This window comes from Sus scrofa, chromosome 11 (genome assembly GCF_054392235.1).
Source record: "Sus scrofa isolate SSC_HxYL_T2T_F1_AM1 chromosome 11, Sscrofa_HxYL_maternal_Yorkshire_Landrace_v2.0, whole genome shotgun sequence".
NCBI lineage: Eukaryota > Metazoa > Chordata > Mammalia > Artiodactyla > Suidae > Sus > Sus scrofa.
The window spans coordinates 2,799,608-2,827,190 of record NC_139393.1 but is presented as its reverse complement, the minus strand read 5'-3'; the positions used below and the strand labels follow the sequence as shown (position 1 = coordinate 2,827,190).

Genomic DNA, 27,583 nt, shown 5'->3' with positions numbered 1-27,583 from the left:
CATCTGAACAGACCGGAGAGTGTGCCAGGGCAGTGGGAAATGCCAGGCTGAAGGTCCTGGAGAGGAGCAGCCCTCAGGACACATGAGACCACGCCAAGAGCCACTGCTTTCTGGGCACTTTTCAACTGGTTCAGGGGTGAAAACCAAAGTTGCAGGCAGAGACGTGCTTCTAAGAGGCACACAAGTCAGCAGAGCATCTGGCAAACGCACAGGACAAAGAAACTGGCGTTTGGGACTTCAAAACAGCTGGGAATGTGAGAAGCTAAATTCCTGGTGAGAAGAGAGGTCTAGAGATGTATTATATTTTATGTTTTTTTGCCTCAAGGCATTTACTGAGTTCTTAAGAAGGTAAGAATCTTAGTAGAAAGATGTAATAGAGTTTTCTGAAAATGCCTGGAGAAATAAAACTGGTCCTCAAGCACCACAAAGGGGAAACTGCTCTGCTAGACACTCCAGGCTGCCGGGGGCCAACGGGAGAGCAAGTTACTGGGAAAACATGAGCCGTGCGATGGAGCCTCCGCATCCTCTCACCGGGCTCACGCTCACCCAGCCCAAGCCAGGTTTCAGTGCTGCGCCACCACCAGGGCTACAGTAACCTTTCTGCAGGAGGCGAACCATCCCCATAGGCAGCCTTTCCTTCTCAATAAGAAGTCAGCAATCGCACCGGAAACGCGGAAGAAAGCAGAAAACGGGGGCGGGGGGGGGGACAGCATTAGACTTTCAAATAGCCAATGACTAAAAGTATGATAGACAGATCTTAACCATAATGAATGCGTTGAAGAATGTCGAAATCATCAAATAATGATAAAAATTCTAGAAGTGAAAAACGAAAAACTGGAATTCAGAAGTCAAGAGACGGGCGTGCTAGCAGTGAAGACAGAGGAGGAGAGAGACTCGGTGAACTGGAAAAAACAAACAAACAAAAAGCCAGCATACAGTTTCTAGACTAAAAGATGGGTGTAACTAGGAGTTCCCGTCATGGCTTAGCAGCAACGAACCTGACCAGTATCCGTGAGGACACAGGTTCAATTCCTGGCCTTGCTCGGTAGGTTAAGGACCTGGCATTGCTGTGAGCTGTGGCATGGGCTGCAGATGCAGCGTGGATCCTGCATTGCTGTGGCTGTGGTGTAGGCTGGTTGCTACAGCTCCAACTGGACCCCTAGCCTGGGAACCTCCATACCTCCATATGCCATGGGTGTGGCTCTAAAAAGCAAAAAAAAAAAAAGACTAAATAAGTAAAAATAAATAAAAGATGGGTGTACATAGAAAAATGTGAAAAAGATACAAGTTAGGGTAAACTCAAATAACTCTTCTCATCTAGAGCTGCTTTCAAGTATAATGAAATAGGAATCATTCAGAAAGACACAAAGTCCCTCTAGAAGGAAACATGAAAATACAAAAAGGAATGAATAGTAATGAAAATTGCAAATGTACGGAAAAATTCAAACTTCCATAAAACAAAAAAAGGTTACCTATCATCCACTATGATTTAAAGTATAGAAATACTGAAAATGCATGGTAACATAAAGTGAGAAGATGCTATATGTAATTTTTTTAATTTCTGAGGAATAATGAGTTCTGTGGGAAGCAAAATAACTATTATACCTTAATATGCTATAACAAACATAAATACATTATTTGTTTTAATAAATTATAACTAAATATACATTAAGTAGCAAAATTACTGATTATACTGTTCTAAAATAAAAAATGAAGTTTTAGTCTCTGTGGTAACCACTGCAAGCAGTGAAGAATGTAAATCAATATTAGAGAAACCGTCAGTTAATCCAAAAGAAGACAAGAAGAAAGAATAAAACAGATAATACATGAGAAGAATGCAAATCAAAAATAAAATGTGAGCTAAATAAACCCAAATAGATCAGTAAATGTAAATGTCCTAAATTCTCCAATTAAAAAATAAAGATTGCAAGTCTGGACAGAAAAAACAACTACATATTACTTACATAGTCTTAAATCCTTAAATTAAAGGATACACACCCTATATGTAATGATAAAGGAAAATGAGAGAATGGATAAAAACGTAACAGGAAACACAATTTTAAAAACTGATATAGCTAAATAATACCAGTAAATGTAGGTGATAGAGTGAATTGCCATTTTTCTAAGGCAGAGTGGATTCAGAAAAAAAAGAATCTCTCAATAATTCTGTATCTGTCAAATGGATTTAACCCATCATTAAAATTGTCTTAGTAGAAAATTCAAAATAAGCTACAAATACCATATGATATCACTTACAACTGGAATCTAACATACAGCACAAATGAACCTTTCCACAGAAAATAAAATCATAGGCTTGGAGAATAGACTTGTGGCTGCTCGGGGGGGCGAGGCGGGGAGTGGGAGGGATTGGGAGTTTGGGGTTAACGGATGCAAACTATTGCTCTTGGAATGGATTTACAATGAGATCTTGCTGTGTAGCACTGAGAACTATGTCTAGATACTTATATCGCAACACGAAGATGGGAGGAAAAAGTATGTATACATGTATGTGTAACTTGGTCCCCATGCTGCACAGTGGGAAAAAAAATAAGCTACAGATAATCTATAAGAATTAACAAATTTAATAAGATCTCTTTATACAAGATAAATATAAATGTGAGTTATATTTTTCTATCAGAAGAAAACCAGTAGAAATGAAGTTTAAAAGTATAATTTATAATGGCATAAAATCAACTTTCTAGGAATACATTTAATAAGGAGTTTAGTTTGTGGAGTTTAAGAAATGGAATGCTAAATTAACAGTGTTAATAAATCATGTTCCTAGATTAACAGTGTCAATATTGTAAAGACATTATGTATCTCTAAAAATGTATCTATAGATTTAGCAGAATCTCAATCTAAATCCTAGCAGAGTTTTCCTTTTTTCCTTTGTGGAAAATAATGAGAGCTTTCAAAAGTTCTTAGAGTACTAGAGAAGGGCCTCAAATAGCTAGGAAAAATCTTGAAGAATTACAAAACTGGAAAGATTTACACTATCACACCTAAAGTCTTTAAGTGAATCATTTAAGACAGTGTGATACTGATGCAAGAACAGAAAACACGAACAGAACAGTACATATTTCAGACACAAACCTAGATGTACAAGGTCAGCTGATTCTGATATACTGTACAATAGGGAAAGAATGGTAGTTTAATAATGTAATTAGACAAATTGATTCTCCCTTGAGAAAAAATTATTCTTTTTTTTTTTTTTTTTTTTTTGTCTTTTGTCTTTTCGTTGTTGTTGTTGCTATTTCTTGGGCCGCGCCCGCGGCACATGGAGGTTCCCAGGCTAGGAGTTGAATCAGAGCTGTAGCCACTGGCCTACGCCAGAGCCACAGCAATGCGGGATCCAAGCCGCGTCTGCAACCTACACCACAGCTCACGGCAACGCCGGATCGTTAACCCACTGAGCAAGGGCAGGGACCGAACCCGCAACCTCATGGCTCCTAGTCGGATTCGTTAACCACTGCGCCACGACGGGAACTCCTCCAGAAAAAATTATTCTTGACCCTAACCGTAATGTATATAAAATCCACACAATATACACCACACTATATAGAACAGCCAACCTGAGGTAAATTCTAAATCCACATGAAGAAAGCAAAACAATAAATCATTGAGACAATACCACAGGAAAATATTTTGTAACCATGGAGTAAGCAAAAAATTCTGGACCAGAAAATAAAACATTAACATAATGGAAAAGATTCATAAGTTCAGTTTCATTAACATAAAAATGTGTTAATCAAAAGAATTGAGTAAGACTGCAAGCCATGCAGCATGAGATCTAGCAATACATACAACGGAATAAAGACTTGTATCCAGAAGGTATATTAAGGATCAAAAAGAAAACGATGGACAGTCAGAATTAGCAATGTGAGGTTTAGGAAATTTAGCAGACAGTTTAGCAAAGGAAGGATTCTCTCAGCCAACAGACTGGTGATCTGTCCATTAGGCAGGACCTAATGCAAATCAGACTTCCAGGAAATAAGCCTGCACACCTACTGGCATCGATAAACAAAACCAAACCAAATAAAACAAAACAAAACCTGAAGATACCAAAAGCAGTATGCAAGGAAGTGAAGGGGCTGAAGTTCTCATTCACAGTTGGAAAGAGTGTCAACTGATAAAACCACTTCAGAAAACAGGTTGTCACTGTCCACTAACGCTGAGCACTCACTCACCTGAAAGCCACACCTGGGCACACATCCAATGAAATGCCTACCAGCATGTGTGTGCACGTGCACGCATGCCCGCGAGCCTCTCTGAAAGAAGTTCATCCAAGCATTATTTGCCCTAAATGAGCAAGAGTCCCATGGTTTCCTCAGCAATGAAACCAAGGAAAGAATATGTTGTATGCAGACAAGGGGCCACCAAGGCAATGGTAAATACGTGACAACTAACAGCTACAGTGCGGACGAGTTCCGAAAGCGCAACATCAACGGAAAGCAGCAGTGGTCCGCCAGAGAGGGCATTCTGTGTGATTCCGTTGATAGAGTTTAAAAAGAAGCAAAATCAGTCTATGTGTTAGAAGTTCAGCAGCTTACATGCGTGGGTGGTACTAGGCGGTACCATGGTTGTCCCCGGGGGAGGCTTTGCTCGAGTTTCCATGATTCCCACTTCAACAAAAGGACAGCCTGCCGTAACCGAATTCAGCTGGGACCCAAACAGATACGGCCCAAGAGTCTTGGGAACGTGTGAGCCCTTGGTTCCCGGGCTTTGGCAGCCGAGACGCACCCCCTTCCTGGGGCTTAGTTAGGTGTTAGCATAACCTAGATCTGCTGTCCATTCTCTTATTTGCTCCCATTGCTTTTAGGGGTTTTCTGCCACTGTGAGTGAGCCTTAGGTGGCGGCACAGTTGCCAGGAGACAGCATCAGCAGGTGAGACCTCCCTCCGTCCGAGGCCAGGCAGCCCTGCTCTGCCCAAGGAAGGGGGTGTCCCTCAGCACTGGCCTTCGCAGGCCTCCCTGGAGATTTTGTTCAGGCCGTCGGAGGGGGGCTGTGCTTTCTAGTCTACAGATGAAAAGAGGGTGAGGGATGGCCAGAGAATAGAAGCTGGGGCCCTTGGGGAGGACAGGGGGCATGGTTTTGAGGCCACGGTCTGAGCACCCGGATCAGACGACCCGTCAGCCCCAGACTTGAGTACAGCGAAGGGAAGGCAGCTTGTGTGCTTCTGTCACTGACGGTGTCTCCCCAGCTGCCTTGACTTGATGCTGAAAGTCGTCAAGCTTCCTAAAGAGGTTCCTACGGCGCCTTTTAAAAGATCACTTGTGTATGTTCTCAAACAAGTATGAGTACCTTCCAGGTGACACATTAATTCCCCAGCAGTGATATCATCAGTGTTACCTTCAGAAAACAATGTGGGAGCAAAAGGGCTAGGGGAAAGAGATTTCCAGAAGATAAACTGCTAAGCGCTTGCCGACTTCACTGCTTCACTGGTTTCCTAGGCACGGCGCTGGTCATATTTTCGTCTTACACACAGCGGAAGCCCTCCCCCGCCCCCCGCCCCAAGTATCAAATGAAAAGCTAAGGTTACCATTGCAGTCCAGTTGCTACTCTACCAAATGCAGCTGTTTTCTGTTATTTGATAGCAATGACCAATCACTGAAGCATTTTCAAGTAGGATGCGTGTGGGTGTGCTGTGTGTATGAAACCTGGCCCCCTCAACCCGGCTTTAAGAATGTGGGCTTTTAATGATGGCAATTATTTCTTTGTTACGTATTTTTGTTGATTTTACCTAGTGGCCTCTGAAGTTATTTTTGGAAACAATTTAAGAAAACGAAATAAAGGATTTTAATGAAACCTAAATTGTGGTGCCAGATGATGTCTTAGGGTTCCCAGCTCCATTCCACTCAAGGCAAAACAAGGTCTCCTAAAATAAGAATGGCAGATTCTGAAAGAATCAAGATCAAATTCAATCCCTGAATCTCATGGAAAGATGTGATTCACCAACCTCCCTCTCTCCATCTAGAACTTCATCCGTTAGAACTGGTAGTCAGAGCTAAGCTCAACCTGGTGAAGCCATACCTGCAACAACAGTTATTTTCTAACTTCACGGAGTGAAAAGGTTCCACCATTTCCTGGTTGGAGAGGCCTAACTCTGTCTCTATCAGTAGAGAGAGAGAGATGGAGAGAAAACCAGCCCTCAGTTGTCTGAGTAACCATTCAGTTACCTAAATACATCAGGGTCATCTTGAGACAGCTTCGCATATGTATGCATTTCACAGTGAAACAATCAGAGGTACCTAGAATGCAATAACCAGTTGATATTGTGATACCAGAGAAATGCTTAAATAAACAGCTTAAGCTCAGGAGTTCTTTGGAATCAAAACCCCATGCCATAGGAAAACAGAGACATCAATGTTCCTTTATGTTGGCTTTAGCTCCAAAGGTATGTAATCTAATATCCTTTCCCAAAGCCCAACAATAACTATATATTTATTTAAGCTCTTACCAATGTGGATGAGTTAGTGATGCTCATCTCTTGAGTTGGCAACAAGATGTTTAATAACATTATGTGATTAGAAGGAATTCTAAGAGGAGATCTTATGCATCTCTCAGACTTGAAATAATACTCTTCCAAAAAAAGACAAAACAAAAATCCAGAAAAAAATGCAAACAGGGAGTTATTTGACAGCAGGAATTTTGTTTGTTCATCTCTGAAAACCAAGTACCTAAAACAGTATCTGTCCTCAATAAATGTTTGTAGAATGAATGGTTGCCAAAAGAGAGTATGTGCTGGGAGGAGGATTTTCTGTCATTTTAGGGCCGCACCTGTGGAATATGGAAGTTCCCAGGCTAGGGGTTGAACCAGAGATGCAGCTGCCGGCCTACACCACAGCCATGGCAATGCTGGATCCAAGGTGCATCTGCGACCTACAATGCAGCTTTTGGTAACTCTGAATCCCTAACCCACTGAGCCAGGCTAGGGATTGAACTCGCATCTGCATGGACATTATGGCAAGTTCTTAACCCAATAAGCCACAAAGGGAACTCTTGGAAAAAGGGTTTAATTAAAGTAGATGTAATTAAAAATTGAAATCCATACCTGTTTTTCATTGGACTATCTGATTGCCTTCATGTATGTATCGTAATATCCTTTCCATTTAATTCAGACTTTTAGGGGCTGTCTCTTGCTTTAATAATGAAATACTTAGACCCACTAATTTTTTTTTATAATTTGAAAAAGATTTAAAAGTATCTGAGTCTTAACTTCCCAGTTCTGAGCCATCATTTTTTATAATTCTAGATTTAACATAAAGATTCTGGAAAAACACTTGTATAAGACTCTTCATTCCTTTCCTACCCAAGGACAAATATAGAAAGTCAAGTCCTGCTTTTCTTTTTTCCTTTATGGTCTAAGATACGGTTCCTAGCCAGAGCCCCAGGAGAGGTTAAACGGTTTTTCTGAGGGTTTTGATTGCTCATACTGAATAGATTTTGTTTTGTATTCCAACGGAAAGCAGCGTTTGCGATTTCTCGGCACGCTGGATGATTTTCTTGATCTCTTCTCAGAGGTTTTCTTCCCTTTACTCTTGCAGTGGTCTTCTCTGTTCTCTTCTTAATATTCTAGAGATTGTCTCAGATTACAGAAGACAAAATAAAATGCAGCCAGCAAGTCACTAGACAATCACATAAGAACTGTGCTGATTCTTGTATGTTATACAATATATTATTTTCTATGTCCTTTTACACATGCTTTTAAAATTACAGCTCCACAGTACCTGTGTGTGTCCTTGAAAAGCCATAAAATTTAACGGATTATTTCTTACTAAAGTGTTTCAAGGGCTTAGCAAACCTCCAGAGGTCACTAGAAAAAGATGTAAGAGAGACGAAAATTGCTGCACTGGGGTCTAGAGGTGAGCCTGCTGCAGGACTGTTAACCATCTCCTGCATTTCCCCCCCACCCCCCCGGCTGGATTGCACCGCAGCGGGATATCCCGTAAAATCCGCTTCTAGCTCCTTTCCAAGATCAGCACTTTTTTTGCTGTATGTTCATGCAGTTTGATTCTTTTTTCTTTGTAAATCTTTAGTCCTCTTCTTCTAATTTCTCCAGTTTAGTTAGTGATCTTTAATAAATACTGTGCTTTCACTCAGTCTGCTCTATCATTGCAGGTCTTTTAGGGAAATTTAAGATCTAAGAGATCTTCTGCATTAGCAGTTGTACTGAAACTGCTTTCACCAGGACCATTAAAGACTTCTTTGACAATAAGTGCAAAAGCCTCTTTTTAAGTGTAATACTTCTTTTTTTGCCACACCCATAGCATGTGGAAGTTTACCAGCCAGAAATCAATCCTGCACCATGGCAACAACCTCAGCCACAGCAGCGACAATGCCGGATCCTTACCCTACCGAGCCACCAGGGAACTCCAAGTGTAGTATTTCAGTTAGGATAGAATTTAAGTAAGTGAAATCAACAGCTTACGTTTACCATTACCCGAGCTCTTACAAACGAACAAACATACCCCCATCAGGACACAGAATGTTTCCTCACTGCCGAGACCTGCCTGGTGCCTGTTTATAATCCGCTTCCCTCCCTGGAGGCATTCTTCTGATTTCAATAGCCATAGATTACTTTTGCATATTCTTGCACTTCATGTTAATGAATCCTACAGGAGGTACACTTCTGTGCCTGGCTTCCTGCATGCATCATAATGTCTTTGAAATTCAACCACGGTATTCTTTGAACCACTATTGTTGTTCAGTAGTGTGGTTTTCTTGTTTATCGCTGAATGTTCCATTGTATAAAAATACTGCAATTGACCTCACCTGCAAGGAGAGGAAGCTGAGCTCTTAATTCCTGAAGTGTGGGCTCTGCAGAATGACTTCCTTTTAAAGAGCAAAGTATGGAAAAGGGAGATAGAAAAGTAAGTGCAGTGAAGAAACCTGGCAATGTGACCTCAGCCAGGTGATCAAGGTCAGTCTCAAGAGCGATAAATCCTGCTGACGGTGGGCAGGTGGTCTGGTGTGAGGAGAGGGCACTTTACCTGCACAGTCTTTCTCCCCAAACCTATGGCTGCAGCCTCACGTGGAGAAGAGCATCCCATGAATTCAAACAGAAGGCCAGCCCACGAAACACCTGGTCTTAAACCTGTCATATGCTGCAATGTCTGCCCTTTCATTTTGACTTTGAATGTTCTTTTTTTTTCCTTTGTCTAGCTAAGTGTTTATCAACTTTACCTTTAAAAGAAGATCTTAGTACTGTTGATTTTTCTATTATTTCTTTCATTTCTTTTCTAGAAATTAGTCTTCCTTCTAACTTTGGGATTAGTGTGTTCTTCTAGTTGAGTTATAAAATTAGTTTGTCTGAATAAGTTCTTCTTTGTTAATGGAGGCGTTAAACGCTATCAACTTCCCTTGTCGTTCTGCTTTTGTTGCATCCCCTAAGTTTTGGTAAGCTGTATTTTCATTTTTGTCATCTCAAGGTATTTGTAAAAATTCCCCATTGAGTTTCTTTTTTACCCAACTGTTGCTCAGCAGTGTGCTGTTTAGTTTCCATGTTGGTGAATTTTCCTGTTTTCTTTCTGATATTGGTTTTTACTTTCATTCCACACTGGTCTGAGAAGGTGCTTGTCATGACTTTTTTTTTTTTTTTTGGTCTTTTCAGGGCCACACCCGCGGCATATGGAGGTTCCCAGGCAAGGGGTCCAATCGGAGCTGGAGCCGCCGGCCTACACCAGAGCCACAGCAATGTGGGATCCGAGCCACGTCTGAGACCTACACCACAGCTCACACCAACGTCGGATCCTTAACCCACTGAGCTAGGCCAGGGATTGAACCCGAAACCTCGTGGTTCCTAGTCAGATTCGTTAATCCCTGAGCCACGACGGGAACTCTGTCATGATTTCAATCTTCTTAATTTATTCAGATTTTCTTTGTGACTTAACATACAATCTGTCCTGGAGAATATTCTGGGTGCCCTTGAGAAGAATGTGCGCTGCTGCTGTTCGGGGTGGAATGTCGTGTAGATGCCTCTCAGGTCTGTCTGATCTACTGTGTTCTTCTGTTTAACACTGGAAGTCCCACAGTTCATGACGGACCTGATGAGCAGAGGCAACGGTGACTGACAGTCATAGAGAAGCCAGCAGGCCAGGATGAGAGGAAGGGGCCTACCGTTCAAAGGAGGGGCTGGGCTGAAATGCTAAGTCGGGGGTGGGGGACTGAGGAGGTGGCGCTGCAGCAGGCTCCAACGCGCGAAAGGGCTCAGGGTGCAGGCACGGAAGGCAAGACCACGGCTCCGGAGGGAGGGAGCGGCCAGCGCGAAGGCCTCAGCTGCGTCTGTGCTGGGCAAGACCTCCAAGGCGGACGGTGTGGCTGGAGGGGACGGTGTGGCCTGGGTCAGGACCCCGAGGCCATGTCTGAGTGGCCAGGTGTGAGGGGGGGAGGCCAGGCCACGCTGGGCCTGGAAGGTCAGAGCAAGGACTTGGAACTGCCTGAGGAGAAGCACGCCGCTCTCGGGGGTGTTTTAAAAGGAGCCTGTCGGTCACTGTGCTGAATGGAGTAAAAGAATCGGGAAGAGCGCTGAGGTTTGGAGGAGACCGCTGACCTTTCCCAGGAGAGAGATGAGAGAAGCAGTGGAGGCAGTGAAAGCGGTCAGACCGTGACTCTGTCTGGCGAGGGCCGTCCATCTGGCTTCCCGACAGGTTAGATGCAAAGCTGAGCACAGACCCTCTCGTTAGCTAAGATTAAGAAGTTTGTTATTGGTTTGATAAAGACGAAACCATTAATCATTATTATTTTGTTATTAAAAGACAAATAATCAATTGCAAGTAAAAATCAAAATAAGGTACTAACAAAAGCTGCATGATGAACTCTAAAGCAAGTACAAATACAGAAGAAGATTAAAATAAAGGTGAGACCAAAGGAAGGAGGACCCTCAAGCTGTTGAAGCCACCACTTTCTACCCCGTCCGCACACACAGAATTTAGACAGGTCCTGGCTTCCTCCTCACGTTGGGCCTGGGCTCTGGGCAGGGATCTGGGATTGAAGCTGAGGAGCAGAGATGGTGCTCACGAGCAAGAGGGCACTCGCTGATGGCACGGCAGGGTCCAGAGTGGGCGGCAGGAATACGGAAATATCAGGCCTGCTGTAAATTGTCTCAGCCAGAACTCAAGCTTTGGAGATTTGGCACCTTTTTACCTCCTCGAGAAGGACGAGAAAGGGGGGAGGCACGTGGAAGAGGGAGAAGAAGTTAAAGAAGAGAAAGCTTACTGGGCACCGTTATCAACCCTGTGCCAACGTCGTCTGACTGCCTGGGCAGCACCAAGCCTCACGCACACGACCCCTCAGTCGCGTCTCCTGCAGCCTCGCCGGGCAGGGGAGTGACGGGTGCTCAGAACATATGAACATCAAATGAGGAGCTGGCACCACCAGGGAGAACTGAAGACCCGCTGGAGGAGAGTCAAAGAAGAGGACGCCGACGTGAGCAGAGCCACCAGATGGCAGGAGGTCCGCACGGTTTCTCTAAGACGGTGCGGGCGTTTTTAGAGGTATTTTAAGGATTAGAAAAGTAAGACATTTTTATTATTATTAAAAAAAAAAAAACCCTGGGAGAATAAAGACAAGCAAAAATCAAGGGAGAACAGTTAATAGTCCTATCAGAAAGACTGAAATTTTTTAAAGTAGAAATGGAACTATCACTAGGTCTATTTAATGAGTAACTTGCAAGTATTTCCTTAATATGACCAAGGGCAATGAATGTTGTGTTTTGGTTGAGTGAGTCACTGAGGGAGTTGTAGTCACAGCAGTGGGACGCTCTTCTCTGTTGTTTTCTGCAGGGCGGACCTGAACTTTTTCTGCCAGTGTACAGCCCACTCTGGTCTCCAGCTCAGTTCCTCTGTGGAATGCCACAGACAGACATGATATATAGAAGCACCCTAACTTTGCATCTGGGCTTCTGATGTAGCCTGAAGAAGTGTAAAAATGTGTGGAACCACATCTGAAGAAGCAAAGGAACCCTTTTTATTCCCCAACCATCAGCGTGATTTATGATGGCCAAACTGTTTCCCGATCCCTTATTTGAAAATTGGCCACAGAAAAAATGGGAGAGATGCAGATCTGAGGATCTGGAGAACTTGGAAAATGGGTATTCGTGGATCAAATGCTTGGCATGGACCTTGCTGTCAGCACCTCAGGTGCACAATGCATTTCAAGTTTTAAAGAGACTATTTTGATTTTGAAATAATTCACACTCAACTCTTTCTTTAGCTAGGTCTGGGTAACAGCTATACAAAAAGAGAGATATTACCTGGAATGAGTTACAGCATGCTCTTCTAACTTTCCAACTAAAACTAATAGGAATGTAATTTTTCCATGGCTCTGATAAATAAGGACTTGAAAAAAAAGATTTTAATGATCTTATCCATTGCAGGTGCCAGTGTAAGTGCAGCCATAAATCACAATAGCACATAATGATGTTTTAAAAACAGGCAGGGAAAGTTTGAATGTTTCTTGTCAACTTCTCTTGAAATGCAACATTTTAAACCCTGCTTATGAGACCTATAGTCTCTGATCAGTCTGCAACTCATAGATCTAAACCCAAATATTTTGTGATAACCTATATGGAAAAGAATTTGAAAAAGAATGGATGTGTGTATATGCATACCTGAATCACCTTGTTGTACAGCAGACATTATCACAACATTATAAATCAACTCTACTTCAATAAAACTTTAAAAAACAAAGCAACTGAAAACAAACGTATGGTTGCCAAAGGGAAAAAGGGGGGTAAATTAGGAAGTTGGGATTGACGTATGCACATGACTATATATACAATAAAAAATCAACAGGACCGACTGAGCAGCACAGGGAACTATGCTCAAAAGTTTATGGTAACTTCTAAGGGAAAAGAGCCTGAAAAAAATAGATATCTAAGTATGCATAATGGCACCACGTTGCTGTATACCAGAAACTAACACAACACTGCAAATCAACTCTACTTCAATTAAAAAATAAAACAAATGAAAATGCTTCCCCAAACTCTGGCTTGAAAATCTCTCCCTTCGGCTCTAGAAATCGTAGGATCACCATCAGTAGGACTGCATGTCCCTCCACGGCGGAAGGCAGCTTCGTGGTAGTCGTGACCTCCTACCCTCGAGATGAAAAGGAGTGGAAAGGCCACACTGCCCGTCTTGGAGCTGAGGTGACCGAGGCTAGAAGTACCCATGGTTCATCAACAAAAGCTCTGAAGAAGGTGGTCTTTGGAACTCCAGGTCATTTTTCCCGGAACAATTTCAGCTGCTCACAAAAATCTGAACCGATGGGGGTCGCAGCTCTTGTCTGAGAAGCGGGGCTGCGTGGTCCTGCGGAAGCTGGAGTGAGCCCCGGGGGAGCCGGAGCAGGTGGGGGGGGGGGGCTTGCGAGCGAAGCCCCGCCCACGTCCTCCCAGACCTCAGCAGCCCCGCAGCCCCGCAGCCTCTCTGCTCCCAGATCCGCAGCTCCTCGTCTGCGCTCCTGTGGTTCACAGGCCCCTCGGGATACCCCGATGGGTGGTGCTGAGGGAAGAGGCCGTCCGCCGGAACTCAAGGCAAGCAAGGCAGAGACTAGAGACCGCCTTAGATGTCTAAGCTCTGCCGCACTCCCGTCCACGGCCGCGGCCCCGTCCCGTTTTGCCCTGCTCTCCATCAGCGTCCATGCCTTTGCTCTCCACGCAGCCGCTCCGCCTCTTAAACCCCAGCCCGGGCGTCCCGGCCTCCCTTTCCTTGCTCTGCACGCCAAGAAGTCCCCTCTGTCCTTCCCCCGCCTCGTCCTTGCCTTGGGCCTTGCACATGAAGACGAGCACGCAGCGTGGGCACGAAGTCACTGCGCAGCGCAGCTACTGAGGTGCGATTTCCACGCGAATCTTGGCCGCTGACAAAAAAGGAGCATCCGCCGCTGTTCCTTCTCCTCTCTCCTCCGTATGTGACTGTCAAACCACCCACCGCCTCCCTTCACAGGAAGAGACAACTCTGGGACTGAGCACCAACTGTCTGAGGACTTCTCTGGGTGACTGCGACTCAATGGCTGCTAACAAGTCACGCGTAAAGAGCAAGACAAAAATGTGCCAGAGCAGACGCCCGTACACTGTCATGTACCGGAAAATGAAAACTTCTCATAGAAGTTACGCCAATTCAGACGGCTAATGACCCGACAAAAGGCAAAATATGTGCATTTTTAGTGACAGTGGGCATGGTTTTAGGTGCGTCAATTATTTCACCAGGATTTAGAAACCCGACCTACCCGCCAACTCCTAGAAAAGTAATGACAAACTTAAAATCCTGAAATGTTTTATGATCGGCCAAAAAGACAGCTGAAGAAAACAGAATGGAATGGAGACCTTTCACAAGATGCCCCACAAGAGCAGAGGTGAGGCAGCTGTACGTCTTGCCGGTGCTCTGTGCACGCCCACCTGCCCCTGGAAGCACCTCCACAAGTGTGTAAGAGCATCCCAGAAGCCGCCAGTGGGCAGCAGGCAAGGAGCTCGCTGCGCCGCGGTCAAGGAAGGTGTGGGTGCTGGGGTCCACGTGACCGACACACAGTGCTTCTCCTTAAGGACCAGACATCCCCACTTCTGAAAGACCCTAACTTGAGGATTCTTCAGAATTCTCTAGAAGCCGCTGACTACAGAAGCAGACACCTCCTACCCAAGACAGTGAAACGAGACTTTCTTCATTAGTGAGTCTAGCTGATTTACAACGCTGTGGCAGAACAACGCTGTTTCTGATTCATGCGCCACTTTTCTGTCCTTTGCTTGGCCGATCTTACCTATCAGCACAGCCGGGCCACTGTCAGGACACTAACAGGAGTTTCCTTATCTTCATCCTGTTACTCGTATCCCCTAAGGTCTCCGGTTTCTACCTCGGGACTCAGAGAACTCTCCGGAACATGTTCCCGACCCTCGACCCTCGACCCTCAACCCTGGGGGATTGCTCCAGACGACCCTCTGCTGGACCTGACGCCCGCCGCCCGCCGGCTGTCCTTACAAGCACGGTCAAGAATACGCCGTCCTTTCACGTGGCCTTTAGGTAAGTTTCCCTCACGTTATTTTTTAACGTTGTCATTAATTTATTTTTAAAATGTATTACAGTTCGTTTACAATGTTCTGTCAGTGTCTTCGGTCCAGCATCCTTCACGTTATTAACTCCAGTCCCCTAAGACGTGCACGTTACCCTCAGTGCCGTCTAAACATTTCCACGAGGTCATCCCAGCCCTGCCAACAAGAGTGACCCAACCCGAAAACACCAGCAGTGGGGTTCTTCTGACCTCAGTGGTTTATCTGTTCACTTCAACAACACTTGGCTTTCACTTGACTCAAAGCACTTGTCGTCAGCAAGGGACACCCGATCTGCCTCTTCCCACGGAGCTCCACGAGCCTGCTGTGCCCCACACGGTCTGCACCACCGGCTGGCTCCATTGTGCGGACGCCAGGGGCACAGCTGCCCTACACACACACACACACACACACACACAGAGCCTGGGTGTGCAGGACACTGGTTAGGGATTTGCAAACAATTAAAGTTATCTCCACTCTCACTGCTCACATCTGCATGGAAGAAAATTACACAAAACCCTCCAAAATGAGGTTCACACAAGCCGATGTCATATCTCCCAGGAGGGGCGGCTAAGATAAGCCTTCACACCCACCAACCCCAGCCCCATTCTCAGGGACGCTGCAGCTGGAACGTTTGTCCGAGCTTCATCTTTGACGCTTAGCAGAGTCTAAAAGCCCACACGTTAGCCAGAGTTGCGGCAGGCAGTCATGGCTTTGCTGTCCCCTTGCTGAGACCGAGGACACGGTCCTACCAGCATGGTGCCACCCCTGCTCACTGCGAGGGGTGTCAGCGCACACCCCAGCTAAGAGGCAGTCCTGGTTCCCCAAAGCGACCTGACGGGATTCCTCGTCTAGGCTCCTGAGTTCGAGGCTCATTTTTGAGGATGCAGTTTTCCTCTTTCTCATAACTGCCTTTGTTCCCGCTGGCTGCCGTGTCCTGTGCAGGACCTTACATGCCCATGGGCAGCTACTGTCACATCAAAGGGTCCGGCAGGTCTCTGGGAACAGGAGAGATGAACCCAGTCCAGCTACCGACTGCATCCTCTAAGGAATTTCAGCTGCAGGGAGCAAAACCCCGCTGCAGTGAACAGCCGAGGAGCACAGAGTGGCGTCCAGTGGCCTTTGTCTGAACTGGCCAAATCTGGAGGCCGAGGGAGAGAAAAATCCCTGAAGTCCACGAGCTGGGCCAGTGCTGTCGCTGGTCTCCAAAGGCCTCAGTGTTTTCCTGCAGGGCACACACACCAGCTCAACATGCGGCCACGAAGCACCAGGACAAAGAGGACCGCTCTACCGATGTCTGAGCACAGACAGATGCCTGATAAGCTGCAGGAGTGACCACACGTCCCCTCTCACGGCTGGTGCGGGTCAACAATCCCAGTCCAGTCCTCCCTCCTAGGCGGCTTCAGGCCTCTCACTACAGCATCGTCTCTGCAGCCCAGGCAAAGCCCTCCCTCCTTAGCGCTCTTTAAATCACCTGACGCTCACTGGGTGCGTCTCCCGTCACGGCAGCTGATGATAAAGCCAGCTTCTTACCTGCAGGGCGCTCCATGAGCTCTGGCCAGAGGCCCCCAGAAAGCTCACTGTTCTCAAGCAGCTTCTTTGGGAAGGAAGGGCCTTAAAAAGTTCCCATTAGCAAAGTCACAGGCTGGATTCTGAGATCATGGTGGTTAAGGATCCGGTGCTGTCTCTGCAGCAGCTCAGTTCTTCGTGGAGGCGCTGGTTCAATCCCCAGCCCAGTGCAATGGGTTAAAGGATCTGGTGTTGCTGCAGATGTGGTGTAGGTCACAGCTGTGGTTTGGATTTGATCCCTGGCTCAGGAACATCCATATTCCAAGGGCGCAGCCAGAGAAAAAAGTTTAATTTTCTTGACTGCATGTGATAGTGCACAGCACTTGATCTCCTGCTGCGAGGACCATGCCGTAAACCAGTGGGACACATGCCCTCCTGCCCTGTGTCTTGACCACATTGGGGTGCTGGTCACCTACAGAGACCACGGCGCAGTGCTGGTCACTCACAGAGAGCACGGTGCGGTGCTGGTCACCCACAGTGGTGCCAGTCACCCCCAGAGAGCACGGCGCGGTGCCGGTCACCCCCAGAGACCACGGCGCGGTGCCGGTCACCCCCAGAGAGCACGGCGCGGTGCCGGTCACCCCCAGAGAGCACAGCTCTGAAAGTGGAAAGAAAAACATACTGTTGACACTCCTGTCTGATTGGCTTTAAAGACTCTGCCATCTGGAACTTTAAAATTGCCATTATTATTTTCATTAAATTTTTTTGTAAAATTAGATTTCTGCTTTTAAAAGGTCTCTCAGGAAACATCTGCAGTTTGGCAGCCCTCGCTATCTCAATTCTAACGACATCTACTTTGTGAAATACGCTGCATATGTGGGTGTGCTCAGTGCGTCCCCAAAGCATAGATACAGTTACTCAAGCTTTTGTACTTTTCTATTACGTTTTAACCTTTTAAAATTTTTATTTAAAAAAGTGTAAAACTGGCACTTGATGAGAACGCTTTCCTCTCTTAGGTGAAATTTTTCATCTCAAGATCATGGAAGTGCTAATAGTTTCAATATCTCATCTTTCTCCTGCGAAGTCAGTTTACGAAAACAAAACTCTTACTCAATTTTCTTTCCAGGTGGGGTGGGCTCGTTGCAATGAACAAGCACAGTTTGGCTTGATTTTCCGCCACTGCAAAATCCTTTGGGGCAGAAAGTCTGGAAAGGAAGTCCATGCAGGGGCCCCAGTGGGTCTGTTCTGTCTCCACCAAAGACTCCTAAAAGCGGGGTTCAGTCAAAGGGCAAAGGTCAACCCACAGCCTCTTCCTTCTCGCCAGAAACAGCAAGGGGCCGGCCTCCAGAGAAAGATGAGCAAATCGTATGGTGCTGTTTCTGGGGAACAAGGGAAAATGAATCTTGATACTGTTCCCAGAGAGATGTGAGTGAATCTGTCACCAAAGCACAAGGAATGAGCTCCGTGCCCTGGGCCCCTCTGACCTGCACCTCAAAGTGTTGCTTGAAAGGTGTATTCCTTGTTAGTTTGGGGGGGTTCCTGGAAGGAAAACTGTGGACCTGAATTCTCTCTTACGGATTAACTTTAAGAGAGAAAGAGAGAAGGAAGGAAGGAGAAGAAAGAGAACAATGAAACCAGCCAGAGGAAAGGCAGTTACAGAGCCTGCGATCTCCTGGCTGCTGCCCCTGCAAATGAGAACTGGTATTCAAATCCGTCTCCCTCTCTCTGCATTCCAGCCCTGCTCAGGGAAAGGCTTGGGCACTAAGAACCTGCACTTCGTTCCGACACAGCACACTTCTCTACGAGGAGGGGAGAAGAGGGTTCACATTACCATCAGCTGCAGCAAAACTGGAACAGGATTAAGACGGCGGAACAGAAAGACTGGAGCTCAACTGCTCTCCCCAAAACAACAGAATTTACAACCAAATGCTGCCCAATTTTCAACCAAATGGACCAGAAGCTTTCAAAAAGACATCCTACTCCAGAAGACACAGAGGACACCACATCAAGAGGTAGGAGGGGCAATTACGTGATATGAGCAACCCCATACCTCCGTAGTGGGAAGCCCCACAGACTGGAAAGTAACTGGTTCAGAGACTCACCTACAGGAGTGAGAGTTCTGAGCCCCACATCAAACTCTCACATGTGGGGATTCGGCACTGGGAGAAAGAGCCCCTGGAGCACTGGGCATTGAAGGCCAGTGGGGCTTATGTGCAGGAGCTCCGTGGGACTGGGGGAAATAGAGACCCCACTCTTAAAAGGCACACACAGAATTTCATGTGCACTGGGTCCCAGGGCAAAGCAAAGTCTCCATAGGAATCTGGGTCAAACCTGACTGCAGTTCTTGGAGGACCTCCTGGGAAAAAAGGGGTGAAGGTGGCTTATTGTGAGGGAGGGACATTGGAAGCAAAGCTCTCGGGAATCTTTAGCAGCATGCCTTTCTCTGGAGGTGGCCTGTTTTTTGGGAAAATCTGGCCCCACCCATTGGTGCTGAGAAGCCCTAGGGCAAACAACAGTCCAGGTGGGATCACAGCCCTGCCCATCAGTAAACAGGCTGCCTAAAGACCCCCCCAGGCACACCGTCACCTCTAATCTCACCCAGAGACAAAGCCCCACCCACCAGAGAGATAGGAATCAGCCCCATCTACCAATGGGTAGGCACCAGTCCCTCCCATCTGGAAGCCTACAGCAAGCTCCCATACCAACTTCAGCCACAAGGGGGGCAGACACCAGAAGAAAGAGATAGTATAACTCTATTGTCTGCAAAAAGGAGAACACACCAAAAACCTATAAAAATGAAAAGGCCACGAGCTATAACTCAGGTAAGGGAGAAAGGAAAAAACCCAGAAAAACAGCTAGGTGATCTGGAGATTCTCAGCCTCAAGGAAAAAGACTTTATAGACTGTTGATGCTGAAGATGATGTAAGACACTGGAAATAAACTGGAGGCAAAGACGGGTAACTTACAGGAAACCCTGACCAAAGAGATACAAGATACAAAACTTAAGTAAGAAGAGATGCAAAATACAACAACTGAAATAAAAAATTCATTAGAAGCAGCCAACAGCAGAATACAGGAGGCAGAAGAATGAATGAGCGAGGAGGATGGCAGATTAGTGGAAATTACAGATGCAGAACAGAAAAGAGAAAAAAGATTGAAAACAAATGAAGAGAGTCTCAGAGGATTCTGGGACAACATTAAACACACCAACATCCGTATTATAGGGATGCCAGAAGGAGGAGAGAGAGAGAGAGAGAAAGGGACAGAAAAAATATTCAAAGAGACAATAGCCGAAAACTTCCCTAACATGGGAAGGAACCACTCATTCAAATCCGGGAAGCACAACGAGTACCATATAATATAAACCCAGGGAGGAACACCCCAAGACACATACTAATCAAACTGACCAAAATTAAAAGCAAAGAGGAAATATTGAAAGCAGCTAGGGAAAAGAAACACGTAACATACAAGGGAACCCTGATAAGGCTATCAGCAGATTTTTCAGCAGAAACTCTGCAGGCCAGAAGGGAGTGGCATGATATACTCAACGTGATGAAAGGAAAAAACCTCCAACCAAGATTACTCTACCCAGCAAGGCTCTCCTTCAGATTTGAAGCAGAAATCAAAACCTTCACAGATAAGCAAAAGCTGAGAGAATTCTGCAACACTAAACCAGCCTTATGACAAATACTAAAGGAACTTCTCTAGGCAGAAAAGAAAAGACTGCAACCAGAAACAAAAATACTACAAATGACAAGGCTCACCAGTAAAGGCATATATACAGTAAAGATATGAAATCATCCACACACAATTATGCCACCAAAATCAGAAACTGTGAGAAGAGGAGGGTACAAACGCAGGACACTGGAGCCACAGTGAAATTAGTGGCCGTAAGCTGTGTGGGAGCCAGGACATGTGCTTCAGGTCCCTCACCTGCAGGAACAGGGCACGTCCTCCTGGCTCAGGAACAACGAGGTCCTTCTTGGGATGGGCTCTGATGACCATCTCTGCCATGCGAGTCCCTGAGACCAGATGGACGGACCAGCCAGGGAGGGCTCGGTGATGTCACACCCCTTCCTCCTGCTGGTGTCCACACAGGCTATCATGACACAGTTTCTCCAGATCTTTCCACCATTCATTTCACAGGGGCTAAATCACATATCAGGGTGTTTAGTTTCTTCTCCTGACTTGCTGATAAAATGGAAAACTCACATCGCCCCGGCCTTCAAAAGGCATGAATCAAGTGTATGACCTCAAAAATTCAGTATTAAGTTCTGGAAGATTTCAGGAGCCTTCTTGTAACTTTACCATGAATATCATTAACCCATCTGCAAATCTCCAAGACCCAGTGCCCCTTTCTGTAAGATAATACCAAGGTTATAAACTTGAAACACCCCCCCCCCACACACACACACATTTCTATGGAATTTCTATGAGTAAGAGAGAAATCTTGGCTATGTCCCTTAGCCAATAAAGTAGCTGGATTTGGAACATAATGGCCGTGATATGTTTATGATACTTTTCTGCTAAAAATATTTCCCAATTTGCTAAACCAGCCTTCCAATAAAAATATGTACAGTTTGGTTACTTGTACTGATATTTAGAAATACTGCTGGAAAACAGTGGCAGGCCTGCTCACTTCTCTGAATGCACATGTTAAAAAGCAAACTCAACAGAAATAGACCCACAGACAGAAAACAGCTTGTGTTTCCCAAAGGGGAAAGGAGGAGGAGAGGGATAAATTCGGAGCTTGGGAACCAAAAGGACCTACTGTACAGCACAAGGAGCTCTACTCCATATTTTGTAATGAGTTATAAGGAAAGTGTGCGCAAAGATCCATATGCATGTCTAACTGAATCCCTCTGCTGTACCACTGCGACGAACACAGCACTGTGAATCAACTATACTGCAATAAAATAGTATTAAAAATAAAGAAAAAAGCAAAAGAAAAACATATAAAGCCATCAGACGAATGCCTAAATCAAAGGAAAACCTTAATAAAGAATAAAAAAGCAAACTAAAGAGGCAGATGGTTCTCTACAGACAAATATTTACATCTGTTTTCCAGCACCTTCAGGTAGGAGTAAGATCACCTCATACACATGAATATGACTTAGTAGTTCACCTCCCACATTCAGAGAAACCCCTGGGAAGAAGGAGAGCTTCTGAAATACTCACGTGGCACTCAGACTTCAGCTCCCCGGTGGAGCCTGTCCAATGGAAACCACTTAGCCCAGAACCTGGCCATTTCTGCCCCATGATGTACTTTAGAACAAATCCATCCTATTTGTTTGATACATTCATCGCCTTTTATTTATAAGGAAAGACGAAGCAAAAGGCGTATTTCTAAGAGTGCCGAGGATGCTTGGGGAGCGGGGATGGAGATTACCAGCGGGGAAATCAGTCGGACTGTTTCTGCAGGTCCTGTTGGTCTTGCCCCCCCCCCCCGCCCCCGCCACCGCCCCACGGGCTCTTAGCAACACCCTCCACAGCCCCACCGGCCACACACCACCTCCACGGCACAGCTCCTGGTGGAGACAGGGTTACACAGGAGGCACAGTTTCCAAAACACACTTTACTCTATGGCTCCTTTTCCCCCGTTCTCTTTTCCTGCTGCTATTACCATGAAGTTTAAGGGCACTTAAGGCACTAAATTAGAAGGTTAGGCTAAAGCCTTTGTAGAAACGCAGGCAACTTTTATTCTGGAAAACTTCCCTCAGGAAAGCCGAAACAAACCCTGTGAGTGGGGTGACAAACGAGGGCTGGAAGGCATTCACTGCACATCTCTGCGTCCTGCAGGCATCCGGCCCCATTTATTCCCTGCCCACGCTTGTTTACTTTGGGAAGGGACGGCCATCTGGAAGCCACCTCCTCCCCTCCCTACGCTCCCGCGCAGGGACGCAAATGACATGCCTTGGTCTGTCCTGGGGAAGGAGCTGCGGAGGCTCAGGGTGCCTTGCTCTCTTCCACCGGGTGAGAGACAGCAGCTGCGGGGGCTTGCCTGGTCTTTCCCACGGCCAGCACTTTCACGTCTGCTCTCTGGGTGTTCGCGCGGCGTCTTCTGCCTGTTTCGTAAGATTCATCCCTACATGTTAGGTATTGAACTTTTAATGCTTTTTAAATGCTATTTTTTCACCATTATATTCACACTGTTCATACCTATTATGTGGAAATGTATCTGATGTTTGCATAGCGACCCTTTAATTCTATAACCTCCCTTAGTTCACTTAATGGTTCCAGGACTTCGTCCCTTCACGCTACACATATTTTTTAAAAATTTCACTCAAGTATAGTTGACTTACAGCGCTGTGCCAATTTCTGCTGTACAGCAAAGGGCCTCAGTCTCGCAACACTCTCGTCCACCTCCGTCTATCCCAGGCGACTGGACAGAGCTGCCTGTGCCGCGCAGTCGGACTTCGTTGCCTACCCACTCTCCACGTGATCGTTTGCATCCACGGTGTATCTGTCGTGAGGTTCTCCACGGACACCCTCGCCATCCTTAAGGGTGTACACGGTTTCCTTGTCTCCAACTGGCTCGTCTGCCTCCTGCTTTTACCGCACTGATGGGGGCCTCCGACCCAGCGCGGTCCAGGGAGAGCAGACAGGCGCCTTCCGACCACAGGGGCCCAGCGGTGCGGAGGCACGGGACGGACGACGCTGTTAACGATGCTTTTTTGTACACGGATTTTTCTTAGAATGAGGACATCTCACTTTGTTCTAGTACATTTTTTTTTTTAAATCAAGTTTGGATGTTGAATTTTATTAATATGTTTTCCTGCATCAAATGAGATGAACTTTATAAATATTTACCTCAACTTTTGAGGTGAATTACAACGACTGATTTTTAAATGTTGAATTCATGTGTGTACCTGAAATAAACTGTTGGCAATAATGCATCATCTTTCATTGAATCAGGAATGTTTCTATTTTTAAATAATGTTTGGCCCAGTGTTTCTGGGAGATTTTGCCTATTTTTTCTTTCCTGGTAGTGTTTTTGCCATATTTTGGCATCACAATTAGGCTTGCTGAATAAAACCATTTGAAAGTTTTTCCAATGTCAATTTTTCGTAACTGTTTGTGTAAGACTTAAGTTGTGTAGAATTCACTAGTATCGTCTTTTGGAACTGAAACCTTTTTTGCTGAAAGATTTTTAATTTCCCAGCCAATATATCTAATAAATAAAGGACTCTATTTCTACAAGTTTAAAGTGGAAAATAGATACTGTAGTAAAGTTTTTAGAATCTATCAAAATCCCTAAAGACACTGAGTAAAACTGAGTGGACCATCTGATCAGGCACTTAATGATAAGCAAGGAAGAGGAGGCTATACCTGATTCATCTGATAAAGGATCTCTAAAATGTGAGACGTGAAATGGTGACATATTAGAGTCTGGAGTTTAAAAAGAGTTTCTTATTGTCATAGTTCACAAAACAAAAGAGAAAAGATGGGGGGAAACTGGTAATTATTTTTTGAGGATTCAATGATCCATTTGGACCAAACAACAACAACAACAACAATTAAAATCAATCAAAACAAAGAAATCAAAAGGGTCTTGGTTACAAATTAAGTTGCATATGATACATAAAACTTAGAGAGATGCTGTCAGGAACTCTGGAGGCCAGAGCAAGCTGGCTCTGCAGTGGGCAATGCATTTCACAGACGCTGAAGGCTCAGTCCTAAAAGCCATCTCATCATACACATGAGCGCTAAACAGAAAAATCCCACTAAAAGACGTAACACCCGAATACAGAAACATAGTGTAAATCCTCCCTAAAATAATCTACATGCTTGACACAATTCTGTTCAAAACTTCAAAGGTGTTTAAAATTACTGGTTGATTTCTGAGTTCATCTGGAAGAACAGTGTGCTGCAAACTGAGTATAGGAATTAGTCTACAACAGTGACTAGCAAATCACTGGGGCAAAGTCATACGATACTTAATAAATGATATGGAGGCAAGTGATTATTCAAAGATGGGTAAAAGGTAAGGCTTCTGCCTCTCACTGAGTAAACTTCCTCTTACGCTTTCCCGCACATGGACACCCCATACTCACGGATGTGCGGGAAAGCACAGGCGTTCACCTCTACCTTCTCAGAGTCGGGAGGATCTCTGGAAGCAGGTGATCACAGGTAAGACTCCCAGGAAGATACTTACGGTGTTTTCAATTTCTGTGCCTCTAACAAAATTTGAAATCAAATACTGAAATAATACATGCCAAAGGTCTAAGTACTTAGTATGTAAAGAGCTCTTACCAATCAACTGGAATGTGTTGGATACCCAGGAGAAAACAGACGGAAGGAAATGAATAAGCAATTTGAGAATAAGACTAAATTGTTTCAAAATTTTTAAAAGCATCAGCTTTTCCTGACTAATTTCGGTCCCCAAGTGAAACAGTTTAAAGGATGAAGAGGTGCAAGGGAACTTTCAGCACTCCTCACTGATTACCCTTCACTGTGAACTTGGCGGAAGTCTCCTTTGCAATGTGTGGCTTGCACCTTCAGGCATTAAAAACTTTCCCATTTTTGCATGTAGCAATGTTCCTTCTAGGAATTTATGTCTTAATACCATTATGACTTAAATACACTATCATAGCTTTGTTTAATCTACAGAAACAATTTGCTACGAACCCAAAGGGTTCATACGGGGAATTTTTAAAAAATCATGTTATACTCATACACTGACTTCCTAGTAAGTAATCAAAACAATAAAGGTAATTATAAAATGAAAATGCTCTATTTTTTAGTTAAAATATGGATATAAATTATAAAGGTCCACAAACTCATAATTTATCAGTGCTTATTTTTCAGTGTACTGTTTTCTGCAGGAAACATGTTCAGTTTTGCAATACGGAAAACAAGTTTGCAAAAAACCTCTCTCTGTAAAATAAAAATAAAACAATACATACTTTGTTCATTTCTTGAGGAGAAGTTTTCCACATGTAGTTTGGAATGCAGTGAATCCATTAATAACTGGCCTGTCAGCTCGACTTTTCCGTGGCCTCGTTTAAAATAGCAGAAAGAGAATTCTTAACATGCAGCCATAACCTGTGTTGTGTCTACTGAACTTGACTCCTTACCTTTCCAGAAATTTCCACCCCCCACTCAGCTCTTTCCACAAAATCTCGAGTTGAAGCCAGCCATTCCTAGACATTACCTAAAAGGCTCGCCAGCCACTTTCACGTGCCTGTGTGCTGAGCCCACAGTTCCAGGTCCCCGTCCCCAGTAACCCTGGGATGGCAGAGGCACTGACCTCACTGGAGTTTGGGTGCTTGTAATTAAGCTGCATAATCAGCACCTCATTAAAATCAGAAAATGGGAATTCCTGCCTCCTGCGGCGCCACCCTTGGCAGGACCAGCCTCAGGAATGAGGAAGCAAAGCTTTCTCCACAGTCGGAAGGGGCAGACACTTGGCTTTTATGAATAAAAGTGTATGTCTGATTCAGCAAATGTGGTTGGCTCTGGGTGGTACACGCACCCGTGTGCGCGTCCACGTACACGCGTACGTACGCACACACACACAGTCAGCAGCTCTGGGCCCTTCCGCAAGCCTCGCCTCCCGTCCTCTTCCTTGTCACCGGGCTCCAGATCCCTCTTTCTATCCAGCTTGCTTTCTTTCCAGGACAAAGCTGATGCACTCACACGCTCTCAGGCACCGCAGATTAAATAGGCTGCCACTTTCAGGCCCATGTACATTTTTGATAAATAAGAAAAGGTCAATGTTGACTGTCAAGGAATCAGCTGCTATTACTGGGATTTCTGGCATCAGTGGTTTTGGCTCTTTTTTTGGGAACCCACAGATAACTGTCCCCTACGGAAAAAAGTGACCTCGAGGCTATGAAGTGGTGATGTTAACAAGTTTTTGTCATTGTGAGACCCTCTGCACGACGGGCTAAGCACACGACCTGGGCTGGGGAGCCCCGTGAGGGGACCCAGGCCACCCACCTGCGACCCTCCTTTGGTTTCAGCTGTCCAGGAGGACAGAGACAGTGCACGCCCCTCACGGGGCTACACGTGAGGGTAAAACGGGATAAAATGGGACGGTGCACACGAAAGCTCGCAGGAGGGCCTCCATACGGAACCTCATGCACCGCGGTTCTGCTTTACTGGAAGTAGAGCTACTGCCCCCACGGCCCCGTGAGGCGAGCCTGTCCCTTCTCTGCTTGCAGACAGGACAATGAGGCACACGGGGGTGAGGTCGGGTAACTGCCCAAGATCCGTACGCCGCAGGTGGTCAGGCCAGGACTTCTGCACCCCTGGCTCCATTCAACGTGGCCCTGGAAATGGGGCCTGCGTCAGACCAACGGTCACCCGTGAGTGACCGACGAATGAATGGGCGAGGACGAGAAAGCGAGGCCCAGAAGCTGACCCCTCTCCCTTCTCACTCTGGGCAGGGAGGATGCAGAGAACGAAAGAGAAGCGGGTGCGGAGAGACGTGGCTGACTGCGGAGGGAGGGTCTGGGCAGAGGGGAGAGCGTCTGTGAGGAGCGGCAGGCCTCTGCTCTGCTATGAGACCTCGATGCTCCGCGAGGCCCGTCCCCGACTGTGTGACAGCGGCCCGCCTCCCTTTCCCAGGCCCCGTGAGGTCTGGGGAGCTGTGTCTCCGCGGGGATCGAGGATTCTCCAGCAGCCTTTTCTCGGCATGAAGGGCCTAGGACAGAAACGCCTTCCATACTTAGAACCCAGAGAAGGGGGCCCATCCTTCAATTGTTCAACCAGTGAAAACGGCTATATTTACGTGAAAAGAAGAAAAAAGGTTAGCTAGCATTTCATAAAAACAGTTCACTTTTACTGATAAAATTCGAATGGCAGAAAGTTGGGTTTATGAATCTTACTAGAGATGTGTGTCTCTCGTGAATTTGTAGGCATTTATTTGAAAAAGGAGTATATTTTCGGTATGGAATGTAACTAGAAACAGTCTCATTTTAACTCATTAAGAGAATGGTTTACAAGAGCACATGCAGTCCCCGGCTGGAGGCAGGGGGCCGCTGACTCCGCACCGTGCGTGTGCCCGGCAAAATGAGACGTGGCAATAAAAGGGAGGGC

The 27,583-nt window shown here is 45.6% G+C and overlaps 2 long non-coding RNA genes across 2 annotated transcripts in view; one reads left to right on the top strand and one right to left on the bottom strand.

The window, feature by feature from the left end:
- The window catches only part of LOC146398461 (uncharacterized), a 134,421-nt gene that overhangs the window by 35,618 nt on the left and 71,220 nt on the right, over positions 1–27,583 (bottom strand). The window lies entirely within an intron of this gene.
- On the top strand, positions 14,824–23,601 carry LOC146398463 (uncharacterized). Its single transcript, XR_014818961.1, has 2 exons — positions 14,824–15,005; positions 22,870–23,601. It is a non-coding gene; the product is annotated as an uncharacterized LOC146398463 (long non-coding RNA).